The following is an 18,165-nucleotide window of genomic DNA, read 5'->3' as shown; positions in this document are numbered from 1 at the left end:
GTACTATTAAAACATAAACAACAACAGTTCAACACCAACTACAGCATGAATTCTAACACTGGACTCCAACAGTAACCAACAGAAAACTGCCAGAGCTAAAGGCACCAAGACACTCACCCACGCGCTATCTACAGCAATTACCAGCCTGAAGCACTGGGATGGGTTTTCCATGAGGCAAATTCAGCACAGTGTTAAATCCTAAATGTATCACACTGCTGACTTAGGTACCATGAAACAATGTCCCATCTGCAATGAAGGCCATTCTCTGCTCCTTCCAAGCTCAGGGACATAGGCCTTTAACAGCTGCTGCTGCTGGAGGAGTCTCTGTTCAGGAAGCTCTTCCAGGAGGCACAGCACAACTAGTTAGGCACACCAAGTGAAGAACAGGTCTACTTCTGACCCTGTCCTCACGGAAATGGGAAAACCTCATCTGCAAACCAATGACAGGAGTCAAATTGGGCAAACAAGCAAAGCCGAAGCCTGACAATTACAGGAGCAGATACACTGCTCTTCCCCATGAAGAATTTAATGTGTTTTTGCTTCTCCAGTATGCTTACTGGGGAGAATACCTGCCACCTGCTGAAAAGAATAACTCGTCACACAACTCGGCGCACCAGCATGGCAGAGGACATTGGAGTTATCTTACTTCATTGGGCAGGGAAGGGCAGGGGATATATTCTGATGAAAACTTATCTGCAAAGGGTTTTGTTTGGTTTTGTGAGATTTGGATAGTCATGCGGTTGACAGTGTCTACACAAATCTGTATTTTTTAATCCTTTTTGCTTCTCAAATGATTTTCTTTATCTTGGGGGGAAAAATAATCTTTGTTGTTGCTTAGATCACTGAAGGTGCTAAACTGAGAGGACTACAGCAGTTCTGCTCATATCTCCACCATGCAGCCCAAGAAAGGTGTAACATATTTTTAACCAACAACAAAAACCAAACCAACAGTGAAACATACCAGGACAATCCCATTCTCTCGCCTACATCTGCTACCACACAATGAATATATTTACTTCAAAACCTGCCCAGTGACTCTGTATATTACAGTACACTAACTAAGGGACAGGAAGAGGCCCAAATCCAGCATGTGCAGCCACATGGTAAGCAAGGTATATTATGTTAAATCTTGTATCTGCCACCCCAGCAGCCTCAGTTAAAGGATTGCAAATAAATGGGCTAAGGAAGAAAGATGTGACAACATATTTGTCACGAGTAAAGACCTTGTATTTATTACCTACAATCAGATTTCCCTCTGGCACAATATACTTATTTTTATACTATTAGTCTAAAATACCAGTCTTGAAATTTTAATTTTACACTCAATTTTATTCAAATCATCGCTTGAGGAGCACCCTTTTAAATGGAGTAGTTCAGTTTTCTGCAACATTATGCTGCAATATTTTCCTTTTCCATGAAACACTCAATGAGCTCCACCAGACAGACCACTTCCCCTCCCCCACCAACACACACACATCTACACTTTGAGACTTGTGCGTCAAGAAAGGAAAAACGCTGTACAAATCCTTGTGGAGAAGAGCAACAGACATGTTAAGACAACATAAAGGAAAGCCTTTATTCAGCCTACACACCGAGTTTGAGAAATTAATATGCAAGCCTAACTTCTAGGGTGTGGCTTTGTGTTTTTTCCCCTTTTTGTGCTGTGCAGGATGTCTCCTCGAGCACCCAACAACATATAATTAAATAGGTCAAGGGTCATTCGCTTTACATCACACCACACCAGTGCTGAGCCGCGCACCGCACCGAAATATCAGACCAACCGCCGAGATTAAACCAGCACCACAAAATGGGGAACAGGCTCTGCCGGATGACAGCAGCAGAGAGAAAGGTGTCCACCAGCTTCCCGCCCGGCGGGTGGCTGCACCCACAGCCTGCCCCCTCCCCTGCGGAGACCGCACCGGCTCTGGCCATACCGGCCTGGAGCGAGCAAACGAGCGTGCAACGGGTGTGCAACAGGTCTGCAGCCTACAGCGCCCAGTCCCGTGTGTCCCCCCCCGCCCCGGGGCTCCCCCGGCAGTACCGCCGCCCCTCCGGCAGCCCGCAGAGCCGGGATCCGGGTGGGCAGCAGCACACTGCACCGGAGGTGATGAGGGTGCTGGCAGGCGGCGGGGGCCGAAGGTGGGGGGGGGGAGGGGTGTAACTTGTTTACCTACTTGGAAGTAAACTTCGATGTACGGAGCGACCGGCCCCTCCGCCCGCTGCTGATTCAAGCCCTGGCGATGAATGGGATCCCCTCCCCCACCCGTGCTCTGCAAACTCCACACTTGAGCGTGAATACCTCGCATTTCCCACCCCCACCCCCACCAGTTCTCCTTTTTGTGTGTGTGTGTGTGTCTCTGTGTGTGTTAAGATAAAATACATTTTAAAATACTATCTCAGAAGCAGGGAACCGCTCCAGAAACTGCCCCCCCCCCCCCCCCGGGGGGTGGGGGGGTCGGTGTGCTCGGGGGCAGATGAAAGCACACCCGCCGCCGAGACGACAGCCCCACACACACCGCCTCAGCCCAACGCTCCCCACTCCCCCCAAAAAATAAACCAACAACCAACACACCCCCAAACGCCCAGGTCCAAAAAACTTCCTCATAACAGCTGAGCGACCCCCCCGACACACCCCATCCCCCCCAGGCCAGGGCGGGCTGGGGCCGAGGGTGGGGGGGAACGGGGCAGCAGGACCCGGCCTCGGGCTGGGCTCAGCTCGGGGGACTGCCGAGGAAAGACGTTTGTCACCTCGGCGTGAGTAAGAGGAGAAAAAAAGAGAGAGAAGGGGGGAAAAAAAGGGTCCCCGGGATGAATAATCCGCCTCGGAAACTCACCTCGCTCAGCGGGCGTTAAAGGCACAGCTCCCGCGGGCGGCGGGGGAAAGCCTCAACTTCTGCGGGCGGCGCTGGCAGAGACTTTCCCCTCACTTGCCGCGCATGGTGCAACTCCTCTTCCCCCGGGGTCCCGGCCAGCCTGCGAGGAGACTGTAAATCCCCCCTCGCCGCCGCTGCCGCCGCACACGCCTCCTCCTCCCCCTCCGCGCGCACAGGCGGCACAAGGAAGTCCCGGAGAGTGGGAAGGGGAAAACGGAAAGTTTTGGGGCGGAATGGCGGGTCGGGAGGTGCTGCCGCTCCGCGCGGCTGTACAGCCGGCGGGCGGCCGGGCGGTTGGCTGGACGGGACCGTGCGGGCGCGCGGCGGCGGCGGGAGCGGCGCTGAGGGGAGCCGGCCGCGACCGGGGCCCGCCGCCGCCGCCGCCACCACCACCAACAAACACCACCGCCGCCGCCTGGAGAGGGAGGAAGGGAGGCAGAGACACCGGGGGGCGAGCGGGGCCGGGGTGCGGGACGAACCTGCGGCGCCCTCCCCAACCTGTGTCCCGCACGGGGGTGCCCCGCGCCGCCAACGCCCCTCGTGTGTGTGTGTATGGAGGGGGTGTTGCTGCGCGCAGGTGACTGGCGCCGCTCGCTTCCAGGCGTTACTGCCGTTGGTGTCGTGCGTTAACGTGTCCCGCAACCACCCCTAACCCCCAGAGAAGCCACGCGCCCACCCCGCAAAGCGTGCGGGGGACGCCTGCCTCCCCCTCCCCCCTCTCGTTAACCTTGCGTGAGCCCAGCAGCGGAGCCGCCTACCGCGGCAGGGGACACGAGCTGCCCCCACCGCACGTACGGTCCCCCCTGCGCCCCCCCCAATGGTTGGTGCCATCGTTACTATCATCGTTATTATTATTGTTGCTATCGTCACTACCAACTTCCAGGCTGGGGGGGGAGGGGGCGCATAGCCCGAGCCTTCGGTGGTGAAACAAGCGAAGCAGATCGCTATTAGCTCCAGTGGCGTTCCGCCTCACACACCGGGGCGGACAGCCTGCGCTGACCCACGCTCCGCTCCACCGGAGCCCGGAGCTGAGGCACACGGGGCGGCCCTACCGGGGACTCTGCCCCATCGCCGCTCTCCCCCCATCACCGGGGTGCAAGGGGGCTGCGGGCGCGGCCTCCACGGCCGTGAATCAGCAAAAACAACCATTATTGCTTATGGCCAGAAAGGCAGCACCAATGGGGCAGAAATGCTGCCGCTGTTGGGCTTCCATCCCGCCCGTGCTGCCCCACGCGTGTCCCAGTCCCGCATGTCCCCTCCCCCCCCCCCCCGGGCGGATGATGCAACGCGCCCCGGCTCCATGTGCTTCCCCTCCCCCTCCACGGCCGGCGCCGTGCTCCCTTGTTTTTTCCGCCTGGCGGGTCACCCGGCGGCTGATTGATTCTCCTTTCGCCCTGCTCAGTCATTCCGGGTTGGAAAGTAAATAACAAGTTGACATCATTACCGCGCTCCGCAGTGCCCCGCCGCGACAAGCCGCTACCGTGCCGCGACGAGTAGCTGCGCACCCCAAAACCACCGCCGCGGAGCGAACGGAGCCCGTGCGCCATCCCGGACCCGGCTCGGCCCATCTCGGCTCCCAAAGCCGAAGTGGGGTCCCATCGGTCATAAGGGGGTACCGAGATTTTTTGTAACCCTCCGTCCCCTCGGCCTCATGGCTCGTGTTATGGAAATAATAAGATTATCAATGCTTTTCTGGGTGTCTGCTCCGGTGGGCTCACCAGGCTGGACGGGACTTGGAGCAACCTGGTCTAGTGGAAGGTGTCCCTGCCCGTGACAGGGGGGATGGAGCTAGATCTTTAAAGTCCCTTCCAACCCAAGCCATTCTATGATCCTGGTGGCAGCAAGCCTCACTTGGCCCTGAAAGTGAGATTTATTATTGCTTTGTTTTGTTTGTTTATTTGTTTCTTCCCAATAGCCTTCCCACTTTCTCCTTTTTCATCTTATTTTGTCATTAAGGGGAATTTCATGCTCATTATACATTTAGCCCAAAGCCTACGTATGTGCTGTCACCCAGAGTTCTTATGGAAAAACATGATGTCATCCAAGGCAGCATAACAAAGATCATTGCTACATATGTTCATGTATGTGTTGAAATAAGAACTCTCAAAATACTGGAAATGTTGTTACGGCTGATGTGATTCATTTCAGATTCAGAGCCCAGCAATTGCAGTGTGAGGCCATCAGCACTTCAGCAAGCATCCATACAAATGTCTCTTGTTCGAAACAAACTCCCATTGGACTGGCTTTTTTGGTCTTTTTTGGTTTGTTTTTTTTCCAAAAGCAAAACCTACATTAGATTTTTATTACTCAGCAATGTAAACAAAAAACCCCTCCAGGTTTGTGGTGAGATGGCATTCAGTTTCTAGTTCCTGTGCTATTTCATAGAATTGCAGAACCACAGAATGGTTTGGGTTGAAAGGGACCTTAAAGATCATCCAGTTCCAACCCCCCTGCCATGGGCAGAGACACCTTCCACTAGACCAGGTTGCTCCAAGCCCAATCCAGCCTGGCCTTGAACATTGTCAGGGATGGAGCAGCCACAGCTTCTCTGGGCAACCTGTGCCCAGAGATGTTACACAGAGGTTATACAGCCCTCCTATCATCTTCGTGGCCCTACTCCAGACTCACTCCAACAGCTCCTTGGCCTTCTCATGCTGGGAGCCCCAGAGCTGGACACAGTACTCCAGGTGTAGTCTCAGAAGAGCAGAGCAGAGACGGAGAATTACCTCCCTCAACCTGCTGGTCACATTGCTTTTGATGCAGCCCAGCTTCTGTTTGTCTGTTTTGTTGCTTTTACAGTCTGGTGGGCTTACAAAGGATGCAACCTCATCACAAAATGGCCCTAGGTCAAGCCTTGTGTAGCTCCGGGGGCTTGAATTGCCCAGCAAGGAGGCTGGGCCCGCTCTCAGTGCTTCTGCATTCTGGAAAGAGCAGTGAAGCTCTCACCCCTCTGTCAGGCCCAGCTCTCACTGCTCAGCCTGGCTAGGCCAGCTAAGCACAGTCAGTGGTACAGCAGCAGCACAAGAGGGAGGTGAGGGCCACGAGGACATTGCAAACAACAGGCTCTGCTGATGGGGAGGAAGCATTACAAGTCCTCTTTGTAATCAAGCTGTGTGTTTGGTTCTTCACTGCTGAGGAGCTGCCCGGGTGCTCTGGCCATTTGCCTACCACAGCAGCCAAACCTCCAGCTCAGAAGCCATCAGGACAACTTGTCCCAAGTGGCCAGAGCCCAGTGACACACACTTCTCTGCTGAGCTAGAGGGGAGGCAGGGGTGGATAAGGACAGGCAGGATGGTGGGGCACTGAAGGTGCTGTGACAGCAGGGAGAACAAACTGTGCCCTCATACAGGCTCAGTGAAGTGACTTCCACTCTTTATCAACTGGGCACAACTGCTGCCTGTTACCAGCACAGCAAGCAGGACAAGCAGAGGAGGGCAAGTCCAAAGGAAGGGCTGTGGCTGCCTGCCTCTCACTTTCCGAACTGGTTCCTATCACCAGTCCGAATCACCTGTACCTAGCAGTATCTGAGCAGTGGCAGGCACGGGCTCAGCTACACTGGAAAGCCAGGCAGGCTTCAGCTAGCCTCCAGGGAGATGAGGTTAAATATTGATGCAATGCTTGCTGAGAACTTAAAATGAAGTCTATCAAGGAAGGCACTTTTTTTTTCAGGCAATGCTTGGCTAAGGGGAGCAGCACAGAACCCATGAGAAAGAATTGTGGTTTTTTCACTTAAAATGGGAAAAAACCTCCAAAACAACTATTAAGTGGTGGTAGAGTAAAAGAAGAGTGAATCACTGCTCTGGCCATTACAACAATTTTGGCCTTTATATAATAGGAGACCCCAGAGCAATCACGTGTAAAAGTAATCACAGGGTTTTGAGAGCCTTGTTTTTTTTTGTTTCATAACCTGTGACACAAGGACAGCGATCAGTGGCAGTGCTGCGGCCCTGCAGCTCCAAGAGAAGCCAGCCGGATCTGTGGTTTCTTACCCTCATTAAAATGGAAACGCAAACCTGAAACAATCAAAGTCAAGGGCTAGCAGGGTTGGCCTACTGGGGAGATAATGAGATCATGAGACAAAATATTTTGCATTTTAAAAGATGAAAGCCATTGTTATTTTGTTTTTTTTTCTAGTGCTTCATTGCTGGGTATTGTGTTGGTAACTATTTCTGTTTCCCCACACACACCATGTTTTTCTGTTCTCTGACTATGCACATAGAAGTAAGTTCTCTTGAATAAACAAACATTCAAAAAGAAATAATTAGTTCTACTTTTACATAGCTGCAGTCAAAGAATTCTCCTCCCAAAAAGTCTGATGTATGGATTCTTTATTCCTGTTATGAACCTTAAAAAATGTAGATCTGCCAATCTGCAAATCAAGTTTTTAAGAGAATTAATATACAAACTTTTGATATGACGGTGAAAACTGAACTGGTGTTTTAACTTAGATGCCTCAAGACTATTTGGATACAGGTGAAGTATGCAATTCTTATGTTGCAATATGTAGATATTCTGTAAATTGAAACGTGACATGGTAGGCACTATTTCTGCAACACTTAGGTTTAACATGAAGGTCTAGCTTTTCTATTATGAGCTGTCTTTCTAGACAATTCGTGATAGGAAAGTAAAGACTTTTAGCACATTAGTAGTAGTAGTAGTAATAGAAGTAGTATTATTGCTGTTATTATTATTATTATTAATTATAGTTGTTATTATTTAGCACATCTGTGGTGGCAAGTTTTGCTTTCTCTTCTGTGAGCATCCTTACAGTATTTGATATTTTTCAGATAAATGTTATAGTCACTCATGAGCAACTGCTTTGCAGCACAAAAAAAAAACAACAGTTTTTCTTTTAGCCACTTGTTAATACCAAGAGTTTCAATTTTAAAGGGAGATTCTGATTGACTAAAATATTTTCAGGAATTGAGACCATCACTGGTATTTTTTTCTCTTTGCATATTACTTCACTAGTATCTTTGGACTAGACTGAAAGCCTTTGCTTAATTCACAAGCACTTGTGCAAGCAGACCTCTTGAGTAAAACAAGACTATCAGAAATGAAAAAGCAAAGTGGGAGATATAGTTTCAAAGTTTTTTGAAGGTAAAACTGTCAAAACTGTTTTGATTTTGCAAAGCAAGCATGGTCTAATCTTTTGTTTATCTTCTCTACCCTTTTTCTCTCCATTGTTTGCTCCATGTGACTTGCAATATCTGCATTTTCTACTGATATTTTTTCATCCACCTTTTTGAAATGTGAAGAACTAGATTCCTTGGGCTCTAACAGGAGTTCAATATATCTAATAAAAGTCTAATTGTTTCTGATAATAATTTTGATGCTATTACGCTGTTGCAGATATTGCAAACCAGGATGTATTATTCATAGTTTCTTCCCTGTGCCATTATACAATAACTACACATCTGCTGCAGAGGAACACTGTGTATCAGGTAAACGTTACGTCAAGTGTATTTTTGCTTCTTTATTTAAGGTGATAAGACCGAATTTAGCAATTCTTCTAAAGTGCAGTTGGAAAAATCTGAGTTAAGTTAGAGCAACACTCCTATCTGCTATATGGAAGATATTGTTTAGTACGTAGGACATGTGTAATTGTTATTACTTAAAGTAAAATAAATCAGAAACTTTGATGTATGTAATCTACACTTCTCTGATCTATTTAGTGGGCTGACACAAAGGGCTGAGCTAGCTATATGGGTCCCTTAGGATCCTCAGATGGAACAGAGATTTTTTTTCATGTTGCTCTAATTTACTCTTAGAGACAGTTTGGCCTCCTGCCAGTCTGGGATAGAAAGAAGAGGGAGGTGATCATCTCTTTCCTTGTCTTTCCTGATCCATGCAGTGTTGCATGGCCCCAGCTGTGCAGAACTAACGCCTGGGACAGCTTGTGATTTCAAGCCTTTTTTATCCTATGAAAGATTTCAGAAGAGGAAGTAGTTCTACCTAGAAGCTGTCTGCAGAGAGTGAAACACCTAGAGAATTAACAGGATCAGATTTCCTGCAGAGAAGCCAGACTTATATAGAGGTTGTGCTATGGACCTGAGAGGTGTCAGCCACGTATCACCTCCCTTAGCTGCTTAGGTATTCTGGAGATATATCACTCCTGAGGGTTGTGACAGTGCTGTCAGATGTCTCCTCTTGTCCTGTGAGGATAATCTTACCCTCTGAGGCCAGCAGCAGGGGCAGCCCTGCTAGCATACTTCTCAAAGTGCCTAAAGTGAGATGGGAATTGGCAGCCTACCCCTTGGGAAGCCTTATCTTCCCAAAGAGTTCTTGTTAATACAGATCACAGAAAGAGCCCAGTAGGGATCTTGTGTCCTGGTTGTGGCTGGGTCAGAGTTAATTTTCTTCCCAGTAGCTGGTGCAGTGCTGTGTTTTGGCTTTAGTCTGAGAACAACGCTGATAACACACCGATATTTTAGTTGTTGCTAAGCAGCGCTTACCCTGATCAGGGACTTTTCAGTCTCTCATGCTCTGCCATTGGGGAGGGGCACAAGAAGCTGGGAAGCAGAGACAGGACATCTGACCCAAACTAGCTGAAGGGGTATTCCATACCACAGCACAACATGCTCAGTATATAAGCTGTGGGGGAGGAACCCAGAAGCCCAGATCACTGCTTGGGTCAGGCCGGGTATCCAGTCAGTGGGTGGTGAGCAATTGTGTTGTGCATCACAGTGTGTTTATTATTGTTTTTCCCTTTTTCTTTTTGGTTTTATTTTTTTTTCCTTATTACCCTTATCTTTCTTATCATTAACAGAAGTATATTGTACTTTAGCTACTGGACTGTTCTTCTCTCAACCTGTGGGGTTTACATTCTTTTGCTTCTCCTCCCCATCCTGCCTGGGACCATGGGGGAGTGAGTGAACAGCTGCATGGCTCTGAGTTACCAGCTGGGCTTAAATCACAACACTTTGTCAAGAAAGCATCAAGGAGAGCCAAGTCCCTCTCATGAGTAGTAGGCACACAGAAGAGAGAGCAGACAAGGGTTTCATTGAACAAGATGTGTCTATGTCTAGATAAGCAAGTAGCTTGGCACAGGTGGGTAAGACGAAACAGTGGTTCTAAGGACCAGACATCTGCATGGCACCAACACCAGCATCCAGGTGTCTAGCCCCAGGCTGGACCCACAGACTGTCTGACAGTGGTCATCTTGAGTGCCTTGGACACACTAATGAAGTGCACCAGATGGATTAGTTTCACTCAAAGGTAAAGCAGTTCTAATGCTCAGGAACCTCTCTGCTCTGTGTACCAAAGCACAGCACGGGGAGAGTCAGGAGATCAATTTCAGAAGTGCACTCCTGATTTAGGTTGAGTGGTGTAGGTGCAATCTGTGATAGTTCCCTGTTTATATTGACAGTGCATTGTATAATGTTTTACAGTTTAAAAGATTCCTCTTAATTCAGTGGGATTACTCAGGATTTAAAGCATGATTCACTGTTGTAAAATGTAAGACATGTGGATTGTTTCCCTTGCCAAATGCAAAAGTTTGGTTCAAGAGTTCTAAAATGGCTTTTCTTTACACAATCGCTATGGCTACTGAAGCGCACACTGTGTGCTGTATCATTTCTAGATGCGAGCTGCCATTTTGGGGGGCGATGAATAGAGGGCTGAAGGATTCTGAAAATGATGCTAATGCTGGCAGGAAACTAACCTGACTGTGAGCATCTCATGTGGTGCCATGGCCAGAAGAGCTGCTGTGATCACTGGATACACAGAAAGGGACATGTGAGGAAAGAAAACTGAGATTATACTCTCTCTGCTTTCTAATGCTGGTGTGACTACTACTAAAGTAGTCCCATTCAATTATCTGTACTTCAAGAAGGATGGTGATAAATTAGAGGAACTATAGAGAAGAGTTCTGATAATGATGAAAGAATTGGAAAATGGCTTACTTGTAAAGATAGTGATCTGTTTAATTTGTCAATGAAGTAACTCAACCCTCTGGAAGAATCAGCATGTGGGGAAAGAGCTAGAGAGGACTCTTCAATCTGTCACAGAAACCTAGGGAGATCTACAGCTCACACTTACAGACAAAGTAGCAGGTTTTTAAGGACAGAAAAGTTAAACATTGAAGGAGCTGGTGTGAATATTCTCTAACTGGAATCTTAGCTCCATCATGGCTACTGAGTCTCAAAAGGCAGAAAGAAGAAAGAAGTCCTGTGGCCCATGTTGTGACCATATATGCTTACAGCAAGCTATCACAGTGGTGCTTTGTAGCCTTAAAATCTTCAAATGCAGCCCTGTGAGAAGTGACATTTTGGAGAAGCAGAAGTATGGCTGCCTATTTGTCTATCAGTGTATTTAATACAAATTTCCAGTAAAACTCTTGTTGATATCCTGATGACAGATATTATTTTGACTTCACAATTTGCACACATGTTATTTCTACAGGTGTGTGCAAAGTGACTGCCCTATTTTTAGCAGTAATGGATTTGTATAAAGCAAACAGTTTTGCATTTGGGAGGTTTGGGGTTTTTTTTTTCATATTCCAAAAGTTTTCTTGAGGACCTTATCTAAGAAAGAGAAGAAACAAAGGAAAGTGCAATATTCAAACCCTTCACTTTGTCAGCAAGACAAATTATTACAAGGGTAACTAGTCAGACCTGCTTTTTCAGTCCTATTTTCCATGTTTGTAAAGTTTACAGCTTGTATTCATAGGGTCCAGTGCTCTACATGGACGTAAATAAAAATGCATGGGAGAAGGAAGGTAGAGGGAACAGAAAATCTGCTTATTTTCTATGATTTTATTTAAAACACAGTGCTACTAAATGTTTTAAAGACAGCATTATAGTATTCAAAATGCAGTTAAAATTAATATTTAAAAATTCAAAATATACTTCTTAATTCCACAATTTACCCAGCTGTATTTAAAAACTGTGTATTTAAATTAATACATTCAGGTACCAAATCTGTTTTTAATCTCGGTCTTGTTCCCCTTGAAATCATCAGTGGTTTTGCCACTACTTCAGTGGGGGTATAATAAGGCCCTTCATTTTCAATGCTTACAACTGCTGGAAAAATAGTGGTTACAATAGGGGTGAATGCACCTCTAATAAATAATCTTTTTGTACTATTGCAGTTCCTAAATAACACAGAAAGTAATTTGAAAGACTGAGTGGCAATGGAGAAACAGTTTCAATTAATCAGTACACATCTCTGTTACAACCAAAATGATTCCTTAATTCTTTACTGTCCTTAATCTCAAATCATGTATTCCTACTTCATCTGTCCATGCTAAGTGAAAAGTTCCTTCCTTCCTTCCTGCCTGCCTGCCTGCTTGCCTCCTTCCAAGTCACAGTGTAAACCTCTTTGCATTAGCTCCCCAGGTAGCCCATGTTTGCTGCAGCCCCACACACCACAGATGCTGTGGTTCCTCCTTTTCATTGAATCCCACAGTGCTGATTTTTTTCTCACTAATTTCAGCACATCCTTTAATGTTGGTATTAGAAACACAAGTTAGGAAAGGTAATAGGAATGAGGTAAATCCTGTATGCCACTTCACTGTCTCCCTTCAGTATCTTCCCATTGTAACTGTCTTTAACTATGCATTTTGAGACTTTCAACATCAGACTTGAGAGCTCAGGCTTCAAACTATAGCTTCCTCTGCATTGTGTCATGGGAAATTTGTGGCTGGCAGTATTTCCACAAGCTGCAGTTGCTTATGATCCCTCTGTGTAGGCTGCTGGTTTTTTTTTTGTGTTTGTTTTTGTTGATAAAGAGTATCCTCCTAAAGAGGAGAAATATTAAGATGACATCATAACAGATTGCTTTGGTTTGTGTTTTCTGTACAAACTTCTTATGTTCTTTTATTTTTAAGACTTTAAAGATTAAATTTAAATGAAACTAAAATTTCTGCATCATGAAGGATGCAAATCTGTGAGTCAATTTGAAATATCTTGAATTATTTACATAAAATTCCTCATTTTAAAATGATTTATTCACTTAAAATTATTTCTTTCCTTTCCTTTCCTTTCTTCCCTTTCTTTTGTCATGCTAACCAACTTGTCTAAGTTACAGTTTTGTCAACCACGAAAGACTGGAGAAAACATCACTGAGATATGCAAGGTAAGCCCAGAATTTTCATAAATATACCAAAGTGGAACTGAAAGTACCCATGAGTATATAATGATGAAACTTACCATGCCTCTTTAAAAAAAAAAAAAAAAAAAAAAAAAGGAAAAAAATTGAATTGAAAATCACGATCGTATAAATTTTCAAAAATAAAATGATTTAAAAAGTAAGATTAGATGGCAAATCAACATTTTTATAAATGTTCAAGTGTAACACTAATTGCAATATTTTCCATTTCCATATGTTAACAAATCTAGATCAAGCCCTCTGTGATAAGAGGCACTGTCTTTACATATTTGCCGTGGCATATTTGTTCATTTATTCACTTGCTTCCCTATTAGAACTTGAAGGATCCTGATACTGAAATTACCCTGAGGCAAAAATACTTAATCCAGTATGCAATATACAGAGGATTTTTTGCATCACTGGGATACTATGAGGTTAAAAAGACAGCAACTAAAATGGTGTCTCATTTCAGCACTAAGTGTTCACAGAATCAGCTTCAAGATTAAGGTGAGAACATGCTGTTGTTCCAGCTGATTGCTCTGTAACTTTCCAGAGAGAGAAAAGACTGTTTTGTTTGGGGATTTTTAAGTCTTAGGGACTCTCAGTTCTATAAATCCCAGTCCCTCCAGATGAACTTGGACTTAATTGGGAGTAAGAGCAGCTGCAAGATTTTCAGATATCACACGATTTCCGTAACAGTCTACAGTTGCACTCATCAACGTTTATATTTACTACTGTAAGAGTAATGAGTAGCCCAGCCAGAAACATTTATCTGCAAGCTAGAGTCATGTGAGCATTTGCAACTGGAGTGTGGTCACTAAATAGAGCATAATTACTTTTCACTCTGTCCTTTGCCCAGTGTCAGGAGAAGCTAACCAGGTTGACTGCCATAAGGGTGAGCTTCCATGGAAGCTTCCTGATTGCTTGCAGAGGCACAGATTGCCCATGTTTTTCATAGGGTGTATGTTAGCTTTGGTTGCTATTTTCTTTTACTAAGTCTACAAACTGCTGTAAACCAGCAATGCAATCATCTCATTTATCAACCAAAAAATGCTGTGAAATTACTTATTTTACAGTATTATTTGAGGGCTCACAAGCATAAATGGATATTTATGTATATATATTTGCATACATCACAAGATACACAAACCATGCTTCATTTAAAAACCCACACTTTGGACCATCAGCTAAGCCTTTGCCTCACAAAGAGTCCAGCTGATGTCAATGGGACCAACATGCCAACAGTCCTTTACTGCATCTTATGGGTTCAAAGAGAAGGCTTCGTTATTCCAGTTTCTTCTGTTGTGTAGTGTTATACTAGGACCCTTACTAACATCCATCCAATTATGGCCACATGCTCTTTACTTCTCAAGAGTCATCACAGCTTGAAGCTTGGGATTAATCTGTGTTTAGTCCCTGATCTACCCAAATCCAGAAACGGAGCAACAATAATTTCTTTATAATTTTCCTTCTTCTTGAGGGTAGCAAACAAATTTTAGCTTGAGATTTCTTTTTATCTCAGAAGATGCTGTAGTAGCAGAATTGTAGAGAAACAATTTCCCCTTTTTATTTCTAAAACAAAAAAAGGAAATAAATAAAAAATCGCATCAACAGCTTACTTCTTTACTTAAAAAAACCAGCAGCTTTGTAAACAAACTTGAAATGTAGCTACACACTCTAGTCTGTACATTAGCATTGTTGATCATACCATTTGTTGCTGAACCCAGAGTAGACCATGGAGGGGATGGTGTGTATGTGTGTGCAGAGATGACAACACACATTTATTTGCCTGAGAGAAAGGTGTGTTGCCACAAGGGTCCTCTCATGGAGGATCAAAGGTAGAATGAACCCTCCGGCTTGGTGCTGCAGTAAGGACAACAGGGAAAGTTTCCTGAATGCCTGGGTCACTGGTGTTGGAAGTTGTGCCGCCAACCATGCCTCACTCTGTCAGTCGGGTTAAGGTCCCACGCAGGTACTAGTGAATAGGAATTGCAGCCTTGTTCATGCAACAGTAATACATGACTCCCAGATGAAATACTACCCTACTCATCCCTCAAAGGCATGCTGAAGCAAGGATAAACAAGGGGCTTGCCTATACTGGAATGGCTACGGGTTTAGTTTTATTATTAAATATAATTTTAAGTGAAACTTCCACTGTGTAGAAGTAGTTGCAGCAGTATGTCTTTCCCTCAACAAGAGAGCAAAATAAACTGTAGTAGGTAAGGAACAATGATTAATTTATGTTGGCATAAAATATATTAAAAATATCACATTCCTGATGAATGTAATTAAAGCAGTCTATTTTTTCTAATGTGGATCAATCTGAAGTGACTGCTTAGAGGCAGCAAAGAGAACAGGTACCCAAATGGTATCCCAGGCCCTCTTCTCCAGCTGCTGGAAAATCCCCCCTCCCTTTTCCTCTGCATCAGAAATGTTCAAAATGCAGGGAGGGCGTCCAGAAGTAGTGCAGTGCAGCAGAGCTCGATTAAAGCCAATGGAGTTATTTCCATTTACAACAGCCAAGGGGCTTGCCCCTGATTTCTTTCTGCAAAGCAGATTTCAGATATTTATTAGGAAGTAGTGGGCTGGTTGCAGGCTTGATGTACTGCCTAGGGATGGTCCCAGAGTACAAAAGAATGACCAGGAGAGAAAAGGACATCTTGTAGCTGATACCTGATTTGCTTTTCCCCCTCTAAACTGAATTTTGCAAATATTTTTTTTTTTTTTTTTTTGCAGTGAAGGTAAGTACCTCACTGACATGATTGTATCATTCCCAAAATGGGTTGCTAATAATCCAGAAATGCTGTCAAGAAAAATATAGACACATAGAATGCTTGTAATTATCTCTAAAAACTAGTACCCCTTTAAGGAGAGTGTATTTACATGACCCACCAACAGATCAGCTAAGTGCTTTCAGTAGGCTTTACTTGTATCTGGCAGAACAATTTCCTTTCCAAATACACCAATGAGTAGGAGAGATTGCAGCTAACAAAGTAAATTGGAAATAAATGGTTTAGGATTTTTTTTCCCCTATAATTTGTGTAGGATTTGGAAAGGAAAAACGATCAATGATCTTTGATTCCAAGTTCAAAAGACCTCACCTTACTCACAGCAGCTGCCTTTCTGTTTTAAACCACAAGCCTCTGCAATTGTGAAAGAGCATGAGCTCAAAAAGAACACCAGTATAAAATCCGTGGGGTTCTATAGACATTCCCCTGCCTTCTGAGGGTTTAAGGGTGGAGTTCTGGCTTTATTAAAATTCATGGTAGAATTACTGCAGGCATAGCAATGCACTTTCAATCTTAACGGTATTTTGGTTTTTATTTGGTTGTTTGGTGGGGTTTTATTTAATTAATGAAAATTTGCATATTAGGGAATGTATGAGATTTCCTTACACCAAAAACATCAATAGACAAAACAAAAAAAGCTTAGGAGAAGAAAGTAAAACTAGGACTGCCTGAGTGTACGTCATTAGAAATGGGCACTTGTTTTTCCTCTCATGGTGGCCTGTGTCACTGTTAAAGTAGAAAGTGACATGTGGGCAAACTTTTCCAATGAGGTATTTAAAAGTATTTTCATTTGTATATACCTTTTTTGTTTTGTTTGCATTTATGGTTTAGGATTCCTCCCCTTTCTCTCCCCCTCCAATTAGGAACTGTAAGCTCAGTAGGACCAAAACATTGGTTTCCTTTGTGAGAAGGATGTACAGTTCCTGAATAATTTATATTGTATTTATAAGATCATTCATAAGTGCTGGTGCTTTTCACTCCCCCCAAATCTGAATGCTTTCCATATCAATAATGCATTCATCCTCCTGATCCTCTGTGAAATAAGGTGAGGGTTTTATCTTACAGAGAAAGTGGCAAATGCATAAAGCAGTAGGTTTTTTGACCATAGTTAAAACAATACGATCTTGGGCAGGACATTTTGATGGTGAATCATTAAGTTTAAAGCAGGGTACATGTGGTGTGAATTGGTAAGCAGTTACTGTGGATGCAGATGGCATGAATGACCATTTGGGAACAAGTAAGAGAAATATAGACTTGGCTCACTCATGTGGATGAGCTCTTTTATACCTCAGCAAAGGTTATTTGGATTTTAGTGGCACTTCCTATCTACCTGCATGTGAAACAGGCAAAGAAATAGAGCTGGTATGGGATGCACTGGGTATAACAGGAGTGATTGTCAATAGTTGCTCAGAGCACCTGCACAGGCTGCAACAATGTGAAGTTCAAGGGAGGCAACAGCACAACCCTGTCCCAGGGCTCGATTAAGCCACTGTAGCAGAAACCGGGGCAGGACAAGGTCGAGGGCAGACAGGAGCATACCCCCAGAGGTGCCCAGGTGTCTGGAGCCCACCACCTTCCAGGAAAGGATGGTGGCATTGCAGTAGCTTGGCCTGCAGAAGGGGACACCCTGTCACTCCTGCAAATACCTGTTGGGAGAGGAGGGAGAAAGTAGCATCTCAGCATTGCATTTGGCCCCCATGCTGGGCAGAGGCTGGGATACATTATACCCTTTCCACCCAAATTTGTGTGAGTCTGTGATTCCAAGCCCACAGGCTGACCATGCTGGAGCACAGGGAAAGGGGCTGTTACAACTAGATATCCCCAGGAGCCTAATTTCTGAGACTCTTAAGGGATGGGAAAGTGTTTTACTTCAACCTAAGAGTCTGCTGAAAGGCAAAACCATCCTACATATGCCATAGGGGAAGGCAGGAGTTCAACAATTCTAACAACAATAAAAAAGAATGTTTGTTTAGAAATCTGAGCATGATTTTAAGGGCCTAATTTTAATCAGCCAGGTTTGAAAATGTTGGTCAAATTATAAATAGAGCTGAGAGGCACGGTGTACAAAAATACACTTGTATTTGCAGTATAAATTTTATATAAATAGAGGGGGGGAAAAAGCCTGAAATGTTTCAGGCTCAAATTCCAGCTGCTCTGTCAATGTGAAACCTGTTCTTTCCCTTGTTATTTTTCATTCCTGTGCCTGTGAAACCTGGGTTGAGACTTGCCACCCCTCTCCCACTGCCAACTCCCCCTTCTCAAACATTTACAGCCCTGTAACTGCTCATGTGTTTTGCGTAAGAGAGATCAAGAGCAGGTTCAGTGTTTCTAACTGCAATCTGCCCCTTCCTATGCTCAAATAGAGTAAGGGATCATTAACAGGTGGGATCCTGAAGAGGTATTTGGGTCTAGCT

General features: G+C 44.8%; 1 protein-coding gene across 1 annotated transcript in view; it reads right to left on the bottom strand.

The window, feature by feature from the left end:
- The window catches only part of TBL1X (transducin beta like 1 X-linked), a 193,107-nt gene extending 189,947 nt beyond the window's left edge, over positions 1-3,160 (bottom strand). The window contains exon 1 of the mRNA XM_034073769.1: positions 2,835-3,160. The gene's annotated coding sequence lies outside the window, so the exon portion shown is untranslated. The remainder of the gene's footprint in view (positions 1-2,834) is intronic.
- Between the last annotated feature and the right edge of the window lie 15,005 nt (positions 3,161-18,165).

The sequence above is a fragment of the Melopsittacus undulatus genome, chromosome 2, assembly GCF_012275295.1.
Source record: "Melopsittacus undulatus isolate bMelUnd1 chromosome 2, bMelUnd1.mat.Z, whole genome shotgun sequence".
NCBI classification, from domain to species: Eukaryota; Metazoa; Chordata; class Aves; order Psittaciformes; family Psittaculidae; genus Melopsittacus; species Melopsittacus undulatus.
This window is presented reverse-complemented; position numbering and strand designations above follow the sequence as displayed.